Raw genomic sequence first — 15,968 nt, forward strand, 5'->3', positions numbered from 1 at the left:
GATTAAACACAGATGAGAAAAGAATCTCTCAGCATGAAGATACGATACTAGAAACATCCAAAACAAAAAAACACAGAGGAAAAAAAGATGGGGAAAAAAACCCAGGACACAGTATCCAAAAACTCTGGGATAACTACAAAAGGTATAACATACACACACAAGGGAGTCCCAGAAGGAGAAAAAACAGAGAAAGAACTAGAAACAATATTTACAGCAACAATGACTGAGAATTCCTCCCAAATTAATGTCAAACACCAAACCACAAAGCCAGGAAACTCCAAGAACACTAAACAGGATAAATGAAGGGGAAAAAAGCTACAGCTAGGCATATTAAATCCAAACTTCTGAAAATTAAAGCTGTTCTCTTTTTAACGAAACTGCTACTTTTTTAAAAAAATGGCTGGTTGTATTTAGAAACTTCTTGAATAGCAACTTTCTTCTCATGTTTTTTTCTACACAAAGTGTTCAAGAAGAGGTTAAAACCTTGATTTAGAAATCATGACTCCTGTGCATTAAGCCAAGTAAGAAACTGTTAAAGACAAGCTTCCTCTCATTTCTACTGAGGAGTAACTGGCTAAATGTGAGACAAAAATATGAGTTTGGAATGAATCTTTACTTGTTCTACTTCATCACAGGGAGTTCAAGCCTCTCTCCATGGCTCCTGTACTCCAGAAAATGTCTGTTTACATTTCTGCCGATTGAAAAAGAAAGCACTGAGATTAAAGGGACTGTCACTATAAATTTTTATATATGTAAATCATTACATTTCAAGATAGTCTATGTTCACACTAAAAACATTTTCTGAACACTATTTCTTTGCATGTAAAAAGTGAAGATGTTATTTAACAGAACTGAATAATGCCAGGAAAAACAAAAGAAGGAAAAAGTTGTTTCGTATTGTTATTATTTGCAGGCATATGCCCACAGTCCCTATGTTATTTAATGCCCTTTACAAATTGATATGATTTGTAGTCCCATTTTGTAGTAAGTAAGTAATTGAGGCAGGACAAAGTACTGAATAAGCCCTAAATCATACAGCTAGGAAAGACTGGAGCTGGTTTCAAACCCTGGTCTTTTTAGTCAAACTCCAGTGATCAGCCTATTCTATCAGTTACTCGTCTATTTCTAATTAGAATATAAAATATTTCTACCCGAAATACCCACATTATTGCTTTACATCTCAACTTCCATTTTACAGGCAATAGGAAATCTGCAATCACTAGTAGAGTAACCAACTCCAGCACAATCTTTCCATGAAAGAAGATTGAGAGACTATTAAAATAATGTATATTGTGAGCTCAAGGACAGTGTCTTATATATGTCTAGACTTAGCACAATACTTGACACATGTTGATAAACCTTTTTTAGAGGCAGGATCTTGCTATGTTGCCCAGGCTGTAGTGCAGTGGTATAATTATAGTTCACTGAAGCCTCAAATTCCTGGGCTCAAGAGATCCTCCCACCTCAGCCTCCTGAGTAGTTGGGAATGCAGGCATGTGCCACCATGCCTGGCTATTTGTTTTTAATTTTTTATAGAAACGGAGTCTCACTATGTTGCCCAAGCTGTTCTCAAACTCCTGGCCTCAAGTGATCCTCCTACCTCAGCCCCTTGAGGGACTGGGAGATCAGAGCCACTGCACCCAGTTGATAAACTTTAAATTAAAAGGATCTCAGAAAATAATTGTAGTTCTCTGTCAGATATTTTCTCTAAGCAAATCTTAGCCTCTGCACCTCCCCTCCATACCTCTGAGCCTGTTTGAGAGCACAGCAGTGAGGGGCACAAGTAGCTGGGATCCTAATGGTCCATGGGGAGAATTTTCCCAAAGTCCTTAGCAGAAGTTCCCCATGCTGTGTTACTGAAAGGTTAAGCAAAGGCTACAACCGGTCTCTGACATGCTGAAACCTCACTCTGTTTTCATTTTGTTTGTTTTGTTTTGTTTGTTTTCAGACAGAGTCTTATTCTTGTTGCCCAGGCTGGAGTGCAGAGGCATGATCTCAGCTCACTGCAGCCTCCGCCTCCTGGGTTCAAGCAATTCTCCTGTCTCAGCCTCTGGAGTAGCTGGGATTACAGGCATGTGCCACCACACCTGACTAGTATTTTGTGTTTTCAGTAGAGATGGGGTTCCACCATGTTGTCCAGGCTGGTCTCGAACTCCTGACCTCAGGTGATCCACCTGCCTCGGCCTCCCAAAGTGCTGGGATTACAGGCATGAGTCACTGTGCCCTGCCCCTGAAACTTCACTCTGTATAGGTGCCTTCCTTCATGGGCCCTCACTCTAACCCTGATCTCCATCCTTGCCACTTGCCAAAAGCAAGAAATTCTAGTCAACTGTCTTCTCACATATTGTCATCCCCAAACAGCATTCCTTCCATCTGTCCCTACCTCCAGCTTCCGCTGACCCTCCTTCCAGCTACTTCCACAGTATTTTCTGGACCCTTCATTGCATTTTAAATACATTATCTTAATCCTCAGCCTCTCATACCTTGGTACCTTTCTCTTTTGAGTTTATGGATTCTGGCTACATCACACCGTTTCTTTTCTTTGTAGTCGTCTACTAAATCCAACAATCAAAACCATCACAGCCTACACCCCCTACCCCATCCACCCCCTCCCCACACACACAAACACTCATTTATTTATTATGACTTTGGCAGTGGTTTAAGTTTTTATTTCCATTCCCTCTTCTACCACAGTGGCTGCATGGCACCAATGTCCACATAAAGGAGTGCCACTTTCAGGGAGGGTGGAGAGGGTCACGAAACACCTTCACTGCTGTTCTAACAGAAGACACCACATACAGTACAAGTGTGTACTCGTGATCAGCAGTTCCAAAGTCCCTTAACTGTGCTAAATTTCAGAGAGAAGCAAGCCCTTCATAGACAAGCAAAGCTCAGCAGCCATAAACATAGATCTAGGCCTAGCACAGTGGCTCATGCTGTAATCCCAGCACTCTGGCAGGCCGAGGCAGGAAGATTGCTTGAGGCCAGGAGTTTGAGACCAGCCTGGGCAACATAGCAAGATCTCATCCCTACTTTTTTTTTGAGAGATAGTCTCAACCTGTGGCCAGGCTGGAATGCGGTGGTGCAATCTCGGCTCACTGCAACCTCTGCCTCCCGGGTTCAAGCGATTCTCCTGCCTCAGCCTCCCGAGTAGCTGGGATTACAGGCACAACCACCACTCCTGGCTAATTTTTGTATTTTTAGCACAAACAGGGTTTCACCATGTTGGCCAGGATGGTCTCGATCTCTTGACTTCATGACCTTCCCACCTCAGCCTCCCCAGAAAAAAAAAAAAAAAAATGTTTTAATTAGCTAGGCATGGTGGCATGCCCCTGTGGTGCCAACTATTCAGGAGGCCAAGGTGGGAGGATCACTTGAGCCCAGGAGGTCACGGCTGCAGTGAGCTATCATTACACCACTGCACTCCAGCCTGGGTGACAGAGCAAGACCCTGTCTCTAAAATATATAAATAAATAATTTAACAAACATAAAACAAAGATAACTATAAATATATCTAAGCATGCATGTATGTCTGTGTGTGCCATGTACACATCTCACATATATATATACACATATATGTGTTAGCTACATAAATTTTTACTTTTTTAAAGGACTAGTGGAATATTAATGCAGACTAAAAGCATAATTTACTAAAAAACTCTAGTACACTATATTTACTTGAACAAATGTTTTCTCTATATAATCACTTTAAGATCACTTTCAATGAATATATGATTTTAAAAATTGATCTTTCTGAACAGAATTCAGAAGGTATTTGGAAATGTATTCAGAAATATAATCACAATGTTGTCAGAAAAATTGTCCACATGTCTCTTCTGGAACTGTGCAGTAATATGGTTACTTCTTTCTCCTTTTGACTTGGTGAGATTTGCCTGGACCTGTCCCCTCTTTGATTCTATTGTTTATGGAAGTTCAGGGCTGTTTAGATGTTTTGGGGTTGGGCAATGAGGGAAACACAAGAAAAAATATTCGCTGTAATCCCAGCACTTTGGGAGGCCGAGGCGGGCAGATCACTTGAGGTCAGGAGTTCAAGACCAGCCTGCCAATATGCTGAAACCCTGTCTCTACTAAAAATACAAAAAGTAGCTGGGTGTGCTGGTGCACGCCTGTAGTTCCAGCTACTTGGGAGGTTGAGGCAGGAGAATGACTTGAACCTAGGAGGCGGAGGTGGCAGTGAGCCAAGATCGTGCCATTGCACTCCAGCCTGGGCAACAGAACAAGACTCCATCTCAAAAAAGAAAAGAAAAACCATTAGAACCGTGACATTTGAATTTCTGGGGGCCCAGCCTAGAAGCCTCCCTGGGTCCATGGTCAGTTACTGTGTGCTCCACCTGCCAAAAGAATAGGATCACTGGATGATATCTTTAAGGAAAACATCTCTGAAGGTCTGAAGGGAATGCAAAAGTCACATCTGTGAACCCACTCCTTGCCCCTCTTCTGATAATTCCCCATTACGTGGTGTATAGATGGTTGGGGGTGGTAACCTGGGAACAGGTGATTAAACATGAGCAAGGGCATAATTGGTATACAAATGTGTGAAACGTTTTATAGATGCAAAGCTGGGGCCCCACAGCACCTGTGCCCAGGGCAAGTGCCCCTTAGGGCAGTAGCAGACCAATCCATTCTGCTAAGACTGAGCCAACCAGGCTGGTCTGACACACTGTGCCCACCCCACTGGGAGGCCCCAATTACTACCATTTCTCCTGCACAAGCCCTGCTCTCCACTCACTCCAAAGGCATCTTGACTCAGGGCTGTCTCTCCCCTCGCGTCCCTACCTCTGCTCCCACTCTCAATTAGTTGCCTCGCTGGTGTGGTCACCACCCTCTTCTCCGACGTCTTCAGCGGCCCCAATTCCCTGTGTGCTAAAATCCCAGTCTCATCAGCATCCACTACCTCCTTTGGTATTGTGCCCAGGCACCAAGGCACTTCTTGCCTCTGGGCTTTGTGTACACTGTTCCCACACCCCCACCCTCCCAGATTGCCCTACTCGCCATCCCTGCCAATATCTACTTTTAAGCCAAGACCCAACAGCCACCTTCTCCAGGGAGCCTTTCCTGAATTGCTCCCCCTCCCACTCTCTACTCCCCATCAAAATGTGCCCCTCCTGCTTGCTCCTGGCACAGTACCTGCAGGACTGCATTGCTCTTGCTTATTGCCTGGGGGTCTCCCTACAACCAGGCCGTGCCCCAAGAGCAGGGGCCGTGTCTTGCTTCCATTGTAACCTGAATATCAAGTGCAGTGCCTGTCATATAAGAATCCACTGCACAGATGAATTCTTAGAACTGTCACTGTACCTAGATGCACAGATACAGGGAAATTTTTAAATAAACTGCCAGGTGCAAGTGACTCATGCCTGTAATCCTAGCTACTCCAGAGGCTGAGGTGGGAGGATTGCTTGAGGCCAGGAGTTCAAGACCAGCCTGGGCAACATAGCAGACCGCATCTCTATTTTAAAAAATTTAAATAAACTAATTAACAGCCCCTCCTTAATCAAAAGATTTACACTGGAATCAATCAGTAGAGTCAACATAACAATTTCCTAAAATAAACAGCAACCCCCAAAAAGGATATTACTCACAAGTATAACAGCATCAACATCACGGTTAATTTAATTAAACCAAGTCAAGACATCCACAGCAAGATCCCTGCTGATAACCAAATCTATAAAGCATCTAAGTGTGTTCTCAGAGGCTGGAAAAATAATTATATCTTCTGGAGGCATTATTAAAAATCCATAAATTCTACATATTCCAAAAGAGAGAAGTAAACACATGACCACCAAATTCTGTTCTGTATTTTTTTAAAAGCTCATTCTTATTGAAAACTGTGGTTCTCTGGAATGTAAGTGTGTGAGACCTCCTGCTAGTTTCAAATCTGAAACTGTGGCAGCCCTTGTGAGCCTGGATGTCCCTGAACGCAGAGCTATGGACAAAGGCTAGAGTGCTGGTAGTTTAATTGGGAGGTGATCCCAGGGTTCAGAAGGGGAGGATGAGGGAGGGTGAAACAGGCCAGGGGACAGCCACGGTAGGGATATGTCGTTGAATTGGCCACTGCTGCAGGCAAAAGGTGCTAGATCCTGCCAGGACCCTCTCAGGGGCCTTATTGAGATGCGAGTCAGAGCTGTCTGCCTGGAGGAGGGAATGGAAAAACATTCATTCATTGACTTTTGCTCCTATTGGTCAAGGGGGACTCCTCAGGCAACAACTCCCACAGAAACTTCCCCCTACACACACGCGGCGTGCACACACGCACACACACACATGCACATGCACACAAAATGCCCACTCACACATGCACGCACAAGCACATACACATGCACGTGCATGCATATGCGCATATGCACACGCACGTACGCACGCACACGCATGCATATGCACACATGTGCACGCACACACATACACATGCATGCACACACATGCAGGCACGCACATGCACACACAGGCACACACACATATACATGCAGGCACACACTTCCTGGTTGCTTATGCCTGAGCATTGAGCCAGTCCTCATGGTTAGGTATCCCACCCAGAGAAGCTCCAAGCCAGGAAGGGACAGGAACCTGTCGTGCTGAGGTGATGCCACTGTCAGATTACACAGCTGGAATAAAATGGGACTGAGATGCTGGTGCACATCTGGGCCTGATACATGCAGGAGCTCTGCCCCAGCCCACCCCCAGTTCTCAGAAGGTACTCAGTACATAACTGAATAGACAATGTATTATAATGCACATGTGTGTAATTCAACAGATTTTTGAATATGATAACGTATCAAGATATTCAGAAATCTACTATAAGATTTTCTATTATTTCATTTTATCTGCAAACTATAATCCTCGTTTTATTAACCTAACGGTGCCTAACCCACACGAGAAATGTAATGGACCAGTCATTCGCTTATTTGTTCAACCGATGCATATTGTGCATCAAATATGTGCCTCTCGATGTGACACCTGCTAGAAATAACAAAGATGGGCAAGGCAGGATTCCTACCCTCACAATCCAGAGGCGAAGCTCTACCCTGCAATGGAGCAGGAAAAGTGCTGTACCAGAGGATGAATGGAATCACAGCGGCAAGACATAGAGGCGGCCCTGCTCACCCATGTGTGGGCGAGAAATGGGACTCAGGACACAATTCCAAAAGGAGATGATGCAGGAGTTTACCTTTGGAAAATAAATTAAAATTAGTCGGATCAGAGAGATAAAGAAATGAATTCCAGACAGGAGGCACATTGTGAGCAAAGGCACAGAAGCAGGAGAGAGATCGACAGATCTGTTCTGGAAACTGTAAGTGGGTGTGTGCCACTGAAGCTAGGGCATAGAGGCTGCCAGCATGAGATGAGCGTGAGGGGCAGGTTAGCAGGGCTTTGTGTTTCAGACCAAGCCTCGATGTGGGGGAAAAGGGGCTGGACTGAAAAAGAAATATTGCTGCCATCATGTTTGTAGGCCTATGGAGAATGATTGGGGTAAATGGAGACAAACTGGAGAATGGGAACATCACTGAGGAGGGAATTGAAATAGCTGAAGTTCACACATTCAGCAAATATTCGTTAAGTGTCTACTATGTGCCAAGTATGGTGGTGATGTTTGTGATGATAGTGCCAGGAAGTCATGATGATGGTGCAGTGGTGATGGTAGCAGCAGTGGTAGTGATGATGGTGGTGATGATGGTGGGGGTGGTAGTGTTAGTGGTGATGATGGTGGTGGTGATGGCAGTTACAGTGATGATGGTGGTATAAATATTAATAAAGTAAAAGTAATAATAAAGCCAAGAATAAATATATGTCGTAAAAGTCATATAATGTCAAATAAGTAATATCATGCAATAAATAAATATGTCATTAAAGATAATAAATAAAGATAAATAATGTAATAAATGTGTCGTAAAGACCATGCATGTCATAAATGTCAAAATAAATTAATGTGAATAAATGAAAGTAGTAGTAAATAATGTCATCAAGATCATGTAAAATGGTAAATAATAAATGAATACATGCATGTAAATAGTAAAGCAATGTAAATGTCACAACTAAAATGTAAATAAATAGTAAATATGTGTCATGAGAATAAATTAAGAATAAGTAAATGTCATGTAAGTATCCATGTAATGTCTCGTGTTGGTGGTGATGATGGTGGGGATGGTAGATGATGGTGATGGTGGTGATGATGGTAGCGATGGTAGTGGTGGTGATGGTGGTGATGATGGGGATGGTAGTGATGGTGATGATGGTGGTGGTGATAGTGGTGATGATGGTGGGGATGGTAGTGATGGTGGTGGTGATGGCAGTTATAGTGGTGATGGTGGTGGTGATGGTGGTGATGATGGTAGCAATGGTAGTGGTGGTAGTGGTGGCGATGTTGGTGGCGATGACAGTGATGATGGTAGTGATGATGTTCATGATTGTGGTGTTCGTGGAGATAATTTTTATAGCATTTGTATATAGCATTGTCTCTGTCCCAGACAATTTCTTACTCAACATATATTTGACTCATTTGATGTTTACAACAACCCTATGAGGCAGACACTCTATTATCCCTCATTTTACATATGAGGAAACTGACAACCAATTGATAAAGATTAAAACAGGGTAAAGCTATAGGCAGCTCAGCCAGGCAAGACCTTTCTTAGCACTTTTATGCTAAGAGCTGAATGACAAGAAGGTGCCAACACACGAAGCTCAGGGCTAGGAGGGAGGGCTCTTTAGAGGAGAGGGACACATCCAGGTGGAGAGAAGCAGAGCAGGGGCCCTCCACAGTGCATTACCCTGGCTAGGCTACAGACTCTGGAGAAGGCCAGAGAAGCCTGAGTCACCAGAGCTCTTCAGCTGGTTACAAGCTGAGGTGGTGACAATGTCCTGGGTCAAGTGACAAATGCACAGAGCAGTGGACATGGGTGGGGAAAGAGCAGAGAGCTGAGAGATTTGGGAAGTGGAATGGACAGGGCTCTATTGGTATTGGATCAGGAAGGTGAGTGAGACTGGACAACCCTTGTAGACCACACACGGCAAAGCACTGGCCACGCTGCAACCCCTGTCCCCGCCGTTCCTCATACAAATAATGTCCCACTGCATCCTCCAAACTGCCTTTCACTTAGGTATCATATGCCCATTTTTCTCATGAGGATATTGAAATTTAAAGAAAATAAATAACAACTACAATCACACAGCTAGTAAGTATAATAGTAATCAGGAAAAAAATCCAGGGACTTAAGCCATTACTACATGTGACTCTTACAGAGTGCCTGGCCTCCTAACCGTTTCCACTTCTACCACTCATTCATTAGCTTCTGGGGTCAAACATATTTTTCAGCAATTGCTTTAAATAATTGAATAATTTGTATTTTTAAAAGATCTAAAATATAAGTTTAAAATAACAAAAATAGTCAGAAATCAAAGTTGTATTGGAAGTATCTTTATTACAGTGCCATAAACACTAATCCATGATGAAATATATATACACTTCTTTAAAACACATTATCACAACCAGTTTAAATCAGACTAAACAAATAATCGCAGACGTGCCTAAGGATATAACACATAGAGATTTCGTTGCAGCATTGTTTACAATCATTAACAAACAGAGAACAAACCAAATGCCTAACAATATGTTCCTGGTTCAATAAATTATGGGGATTTTTCAAAAATAAAATTATTGCCATGATATGGAAGAATGTACAATAATGTGGGAAGATAGTCACCATATATTAATTGTATATACCAGGTTATAAGAAAATAGGTGCTCTGTAATCTAGTCTTCATTAACGGGTGGTTAGATTCATGCACATGAACAGATATGCACGGATGGATGGTTAAGTGGCTGGGAGTCCAACCTAAATGGAATAGAGGTTATCTCTGAATAGCTGGATTATGAACGATTGTGGGGTGTGTGTGTGTGTGTGTGTGTGTGTGTGTGTGTAAAGATATATATATGTATCAAAATTGTATAATGTTATATATGAAAGCTTATAAATATTCTTTAAAGAATAGATAGTTTAGTCTATAAGAATAAATAAAAATAAATGTTCTTTAAAACTACATCATGATTTTACCCCAGATTACGTACAAAGAAACAAAGGTCTTCAGAAGCTCAAAGCCTGGGAGTTTGAGGTTGCAGTGAGCCATGATCATGCCACTGCGCTCCAGCCTGGGTGACAGAGTGAGACCCTGCCTGGAAAAAAAAAAATGTGCAAAGTTACACAGCAACATGAACAAAAGATGTCAGGATCGAAGCCTTTGGTATCAAAATCTCTAGTCAGGCCCTTAGCCACAAATTCAAAATGCCACGCTCCTTAACTCTCTAGAAAATCAAAAATTGGTTGAGTCTGTCTAAACAGGCTTGAGCTGCACCTTTAGTGAAGACTCTTTCCCTCCCTCATATATAGTTAGAAACAATTTCAATTCACATGAAACAGAGAAAATGTTAAAAGCTTTTCTTACTGTCAGAGTAACATAAATGTAAACAATGTAAAGAGCTCTCAGTTGGTTTAATCTAAACAAACAAAAAAAATATTAAGCATTCAGCCTTGTTGTACTTCTTCCCGAGAAGACAGACTCTTCATTAAACTTTTCACCTTTCTAAATTACTAACTCTGCATCCTGCACCGTGGGTGGTTTTCTTTCCAGACATTGTGATGTGGATCCATGTAGAATGCAGGAGTCCCTGAATGGAATTTACAGCTAAATTTCACCAGGCATATTTTAATAAGATTAGCATATCTTTGTCTTTCAACACTAAGTACCTTACAATTAACTGAATTTAGACAGCATACTGTTACATGAGATGTGAGATTTGACGGCTTCATTTCCGTATTTATTGATGTGGTGTGTGGAAGAAAGTCTAAGTAAAAATTTCCGCATCCGCCATGGGGAGATTTCAACAACGCGAGGACGTGTTCACCTGTGCAGGAAGCTCAGGTAGACACAAAATCTGGCCTCCTGCACACTGACTTCTAGACAAAGTCACCACGGCTTCTGCTGGGGGGAGAAAGAATTGGCTAGGAATGCCTCTGTGCTACAACTATGGGTACTCCTTCTAGACGGCAGGAAACTCAAAGGGCTTGGGTGATAACATCACTTAGGTGCTGCTAAAACCAATCCCTCCAGAAATGCCCATGAAAGACCACTTTCACCACCTGTGGTCTTCCTTGTTCCAATCAGGTGACCAGATGAACACTCTCAAAGCTAAACAAATGAGGACATCTTTTGGATGAATTCGAAATTAGCCAAAGATCTTAAAAAGCATTCCCATGGTGTAACCACAAGAACACGATTTTTAATAAACTATAAAAATCAGTCACAAGGGGCAGGAAAGAGGACGCTTTTTCATCTTCAACTCTGTCCATCTTGGAAAGCGTGTTTTAAAGAAGCCATCCAGTTAAGAGTGCATCTACACAGGCATTACCCACCGAGAGCTACCTTGAAGGGGAGAAAATTAATTTGGCAAATTGCTCAATTCCTTGCTGGAAGCTGTGAACTTGGCAGTTGGTCACGGAAGGGGCAGGCTCTGTTTACTGAAGGTAATAAGCAGAGGAGGAAGCTCTTCCCAGGTATGAGGACCATCTCTTCATGGGGCCGCAACCAAGGGGATGTAGAGAAATCTCCTTCACCACTCCTTGAAGCTAATTAACAGCAGTGCTGCATGTAAATAAACCCAGGAGGAGGTAAATAGAAGTGAGGGGAATTAGAGAAGCTGGAAGTCATCACACACAAGTAGCTGTGTGTCAATGATACAGTATATATGATAACGAAAGGAGTTCCAAGAAGAAAGGCAGAATCAATATTCCCTACATGTATGAGTCTACACTCTTTTAACACCATATTATTAGATAAAACAGGCTTCTGAGTATAAAACCTGTGTCTATCAAAATCAAGCAGATAATCATCTTTGCTGAATGAAAAACTCTGCCCTTTTGGAATAAATATTCTCTCAGAAACTAACAAGTCACTATTAATTGAAACTTTGAGAGACAGAGTTGACATAAACATTAAACTGTATTCATTTATTTGGATTTAAAACGTGGCTATGGAATCATCTCATTCACTTTTAGGAAAATCGGGTGAACCCAAAGCTAAATATTTATAGAAGTCTCACTAGAATATCCAAATATTTAACAATAAATGAATTTGTTAACAAGGAAAGTTTTATGTATACATTAATGTTTCACTGACATATGGGAAACATTTTGACAAATTATAATATCCTGATTTTACTTGTCCAGGATAGTTTCTGTCAGACCAGTTGCTTTGCTTTCAGCTTCTGCCAATAAGTAATAGTCATCTTGTAATTAATTTGTGAAGTGCTTTAATAGTTTCTCTGACTTATAACCAGTTATTTTACCTGGTGTACTCCATTGGTCACAATGATGAAAGGTTTAAATGTTAACCAAAAAATATTTTACACCTGCATTGGTCACAATATTATTTCACCCAGTTAGTACACCAACACTCATGAAGGACATAAGATGTTCTGAAAATTATAATCTGAATAAGAACTCTCCCCCACACACACATCCCTGAATCAAGAAACATTATGAAGTCATATGGCAAGATTTAGTGATCTCAAAATTCATAGGTAATTCATAGGTAAACCCATATCCAATTACTACCATTGGTTCCATGATGTCAAACTAAAAAACTAAGAGGCAAACATTTCCTCAGAGAGGGGCAGTCCCTCCAAATAAATGTAAAATGATGATACGGTTTAAAAGCACAGTACACACCTGTTTTATCCTTGTGGGAAAGTGGTCCTCCCCCTTAGGGATTTGATTAATAATGGGGTGTGTATGTGTGTGCCTGTGTGTGTGTGTGTGTTCTAAAGTAAAACTATACATATATTACACATGGTAAAAGAAAAACAGAGCAGACAAGGAGAAGAGCAAAAAAAATTCTAAAGCCTGCAGGTTGACAAACTTTCATGAAAACTACATTTTCCTAAGTTTCAAAAGTTTTTTTTTGTTTTGTTTTTTGTTGTTGTTGTTGTTGTTGTTGAGACAGGCTCTTGCTCTGTTGCCCAGGCTACAGTGTAGTGGTGCTATCCTGGCTCACTGCAACCTCAACCTCCCGGGCTCCAGGGATCCTCCTGCCTCAGTCTCCTGAGTAACTCGGATCACAAGAATACACCACCACGCCCAGCTAATTTGGTTTTTTAAATTATTTTTTTGTATAGACAGGGTCTCACTATGTTGCCTAAGCAGGTCTCATATTCCTGGGCTCAAGTGATCCTCCTGCCTCAGCTTCCCAAAGTGCTGGGACTACAGGCATGAGCCACCACACCCAGCCAGGTGTCAAAAGTTAAAACTTATTTTATCATGGTAGTTTTAAATTTTCCCTTCAAAATAACAAATCAATATTTTATTCAAGCATATCATTAGGCACAGCTCTAAAGAACCAATAAGAGAAAATAATATCATATAATTATCACTAATATTCAGTGGTTTCTTAAATAAGTAGTTACAAGTTATTGTCCTTATTTCTGTTTGTTTCTATTCTAATTGGTCAATAAAAAGAAGCATGTATTGGTCTGTTTTCTCTAAGTTATATGGGCATGCCAAAGAGATAACTTTGGTATTTGGTCTGGCATCATTCCTTTCCCACAGAACCACAAAACATTGGTATAGACAGAGAGATAACAATTAAATGGTCAGTCAGTCCCTGCAGACAGTGGACTAGCTTATATACTACATTGTAGAAACATCTGAAATTTTAAAAGATAAAGATATCGACTAGAATGAACAGGAAATGGCAAAAATTTAATCTGTATTTGTGTCAGCCTCAAAATTACAATTCACTAGATTCTGAATGTCTCACAAGAGTAATTACCAACTAACTTTAGACTATGTTGAAATTATTTAGGAAAAATGATACCATCACATTTTGCATGGTATTTGCAAAGAGGACCTTGAAACTACACAAACAGGAATTACGCCAGTTGGCCCTTTGGGCACCGTAATGACCAGGATAAGTGTTGTATTTTTATGAGGATGAATTCCCAAAGTTTATCCTTTCTTGGATCTAGTTTACTAGGCTTCAAACACTCCAACTAAGCAGCACGTGTGACTGTGAGGAAGAAGCAGAGGAGAGACAGTCTCGATGCACAAATTCAATGTCACAAACACAGTGAGTCAGAGGCAAGGAACCAAGTGCATGAGAATCATACCAAGTTCTTCCTTTTCGTAAGTTTAAAATTAAATGTCATTCATTTTGAAATAAACAATTTATAAATGCACTCATTTTTATAAAAAATACAAATGATATCCCAAAAATTGAAACAAAATTTCCTATTAACCGTCACTCAGTCTCACCCTTTCTACATAAGTAACTATTGTTATCATACTTCTGAACATTTTGTTTTGCATATGCATGACATAATTTACCATATCTGTAGGAATTTAGCTTTCCCATGTGTACTGGGAGGTATAAGGTGTGTGTAGTTCAGCAATTGGCACTTTTTTTGTTTAAAATGTGTCTTTTTGGGACCATATATATGAATTTTCAGTCTCTTTAACTGCCTTATAGTATTCAATAGCACACTTTTTTTGTTACCTCTATCCAATTAACGTACATCACACAGTGTCTTAGTCCATTTTTACCCTGTGAAAAAGAACTACCTGAGACTGGGTAATTTATGAAAAAAAGAGGTTTAGTTGGCTCACAGTTCCATAGGCTTTACAGGAAGCATGACTGTGAGGCCACAGGAAACTTACAATCATGGCAGAAAGAGAAGGGGAAGCAAGCACATCTTCACAAGGCAGCAGGAGAGAGAGAGCGAGTGACAGGGGAACTGTCACACTATCAGACCCTGTGAGAACTCACTCACTATCATAAGAAAAGTTTTTAAACCATCAGACCCTTTTATCACTTTCATCACTTTTAAACCATCAGACCCTCTGAGAACTCACTCACTATCACGAGAACAGCATGAGGGAAATCTGCCCCCATGATCCAATCACCTCCCACCAGCCCCCTCCCCCAACATGTGGGGATTACAATTTGAGATGACATTTGGGTGGGGACACAGAGCCAGACCATATCACATCGTTTCCAATTTTCTTCTATTGTAAAAAAAAACAAACAAAAAAAAAAAAAACACTGAAATAAACCTTCTTGTATATATCTAATATACAATGTCACGTGTGCAAGATACCCTCTAACACAGACATCAAAAAAAAAAAACAGAAACAAAAACAGAATATGAGAGATGACAATGACTTCTGTGTGCAGAAGCCCGGGCTGGCCTACTGGATGGTGACAGCCTACATGGAGCAGAGCCAAGGTATCCCAGCTGAGACCCACCCAAACCAACCAGCCTGCCAAGCTCCCAGACAAGTGAATGAAGCCATCCTATATGACCCAGCTTGGTTACGCTAGCAAAGACCAGAAGAACTGCCCAGTCAACTCCCAAAAGTGTAGAAAATAGTAAGAATTTATTGCCTCTAAATTACTAGGTTTTGGAGTGGCCTGTTACACAACAGAAGCCAACTGATTAAGATAGATAGAGTCAAATTGGCTATACCATTTTATACTCATACCAGCAGACTGTGAGAGTTATTTCCTCAATATCACAGTATAAAAAATTATCAGGTAATTCCCTTTTATATGGAAAGAAAAAGAAATGCAACCAACCAATAAGCATGCAAAAAGATGTTCTCTCTTCTTTCTACATAATGACTATCTGCTCTTCCCCACCACCTTTTCTTCTCCAGCCTATCTGAATCCACAAATGAGCAGCTTGGAGAAGTGCATTGGCAGGCATATCAGCTACCCTGGGGGGTGACCACCCAGTGCCTACCATGCAGGTAACATCTCATACCTCAGGTATGGATCTGCCAAAGGCTGGCAAACCTCACCAGGAGACTGCCATCTAGAGTTTATTCCATTCACTCTAGGTCTAAGATCTCACGCCTGAGCAGTCACTTAACTATGGATATCAAAGCCATATAATAAAACAGTGG

Source organism: Papio anubis, chromosome 11 (genome assembly GCF_008728515.1).
Source record: "Papio anubis isolate 15944 chromosome 11, Panubis1.0, whole genome shotgun sequence".
Lineage (NCBI taxonomy): Eukaryota > Metazoa > Chordata > Mammalia > Primates > Cercopithecidae > Papio > Papio anubis.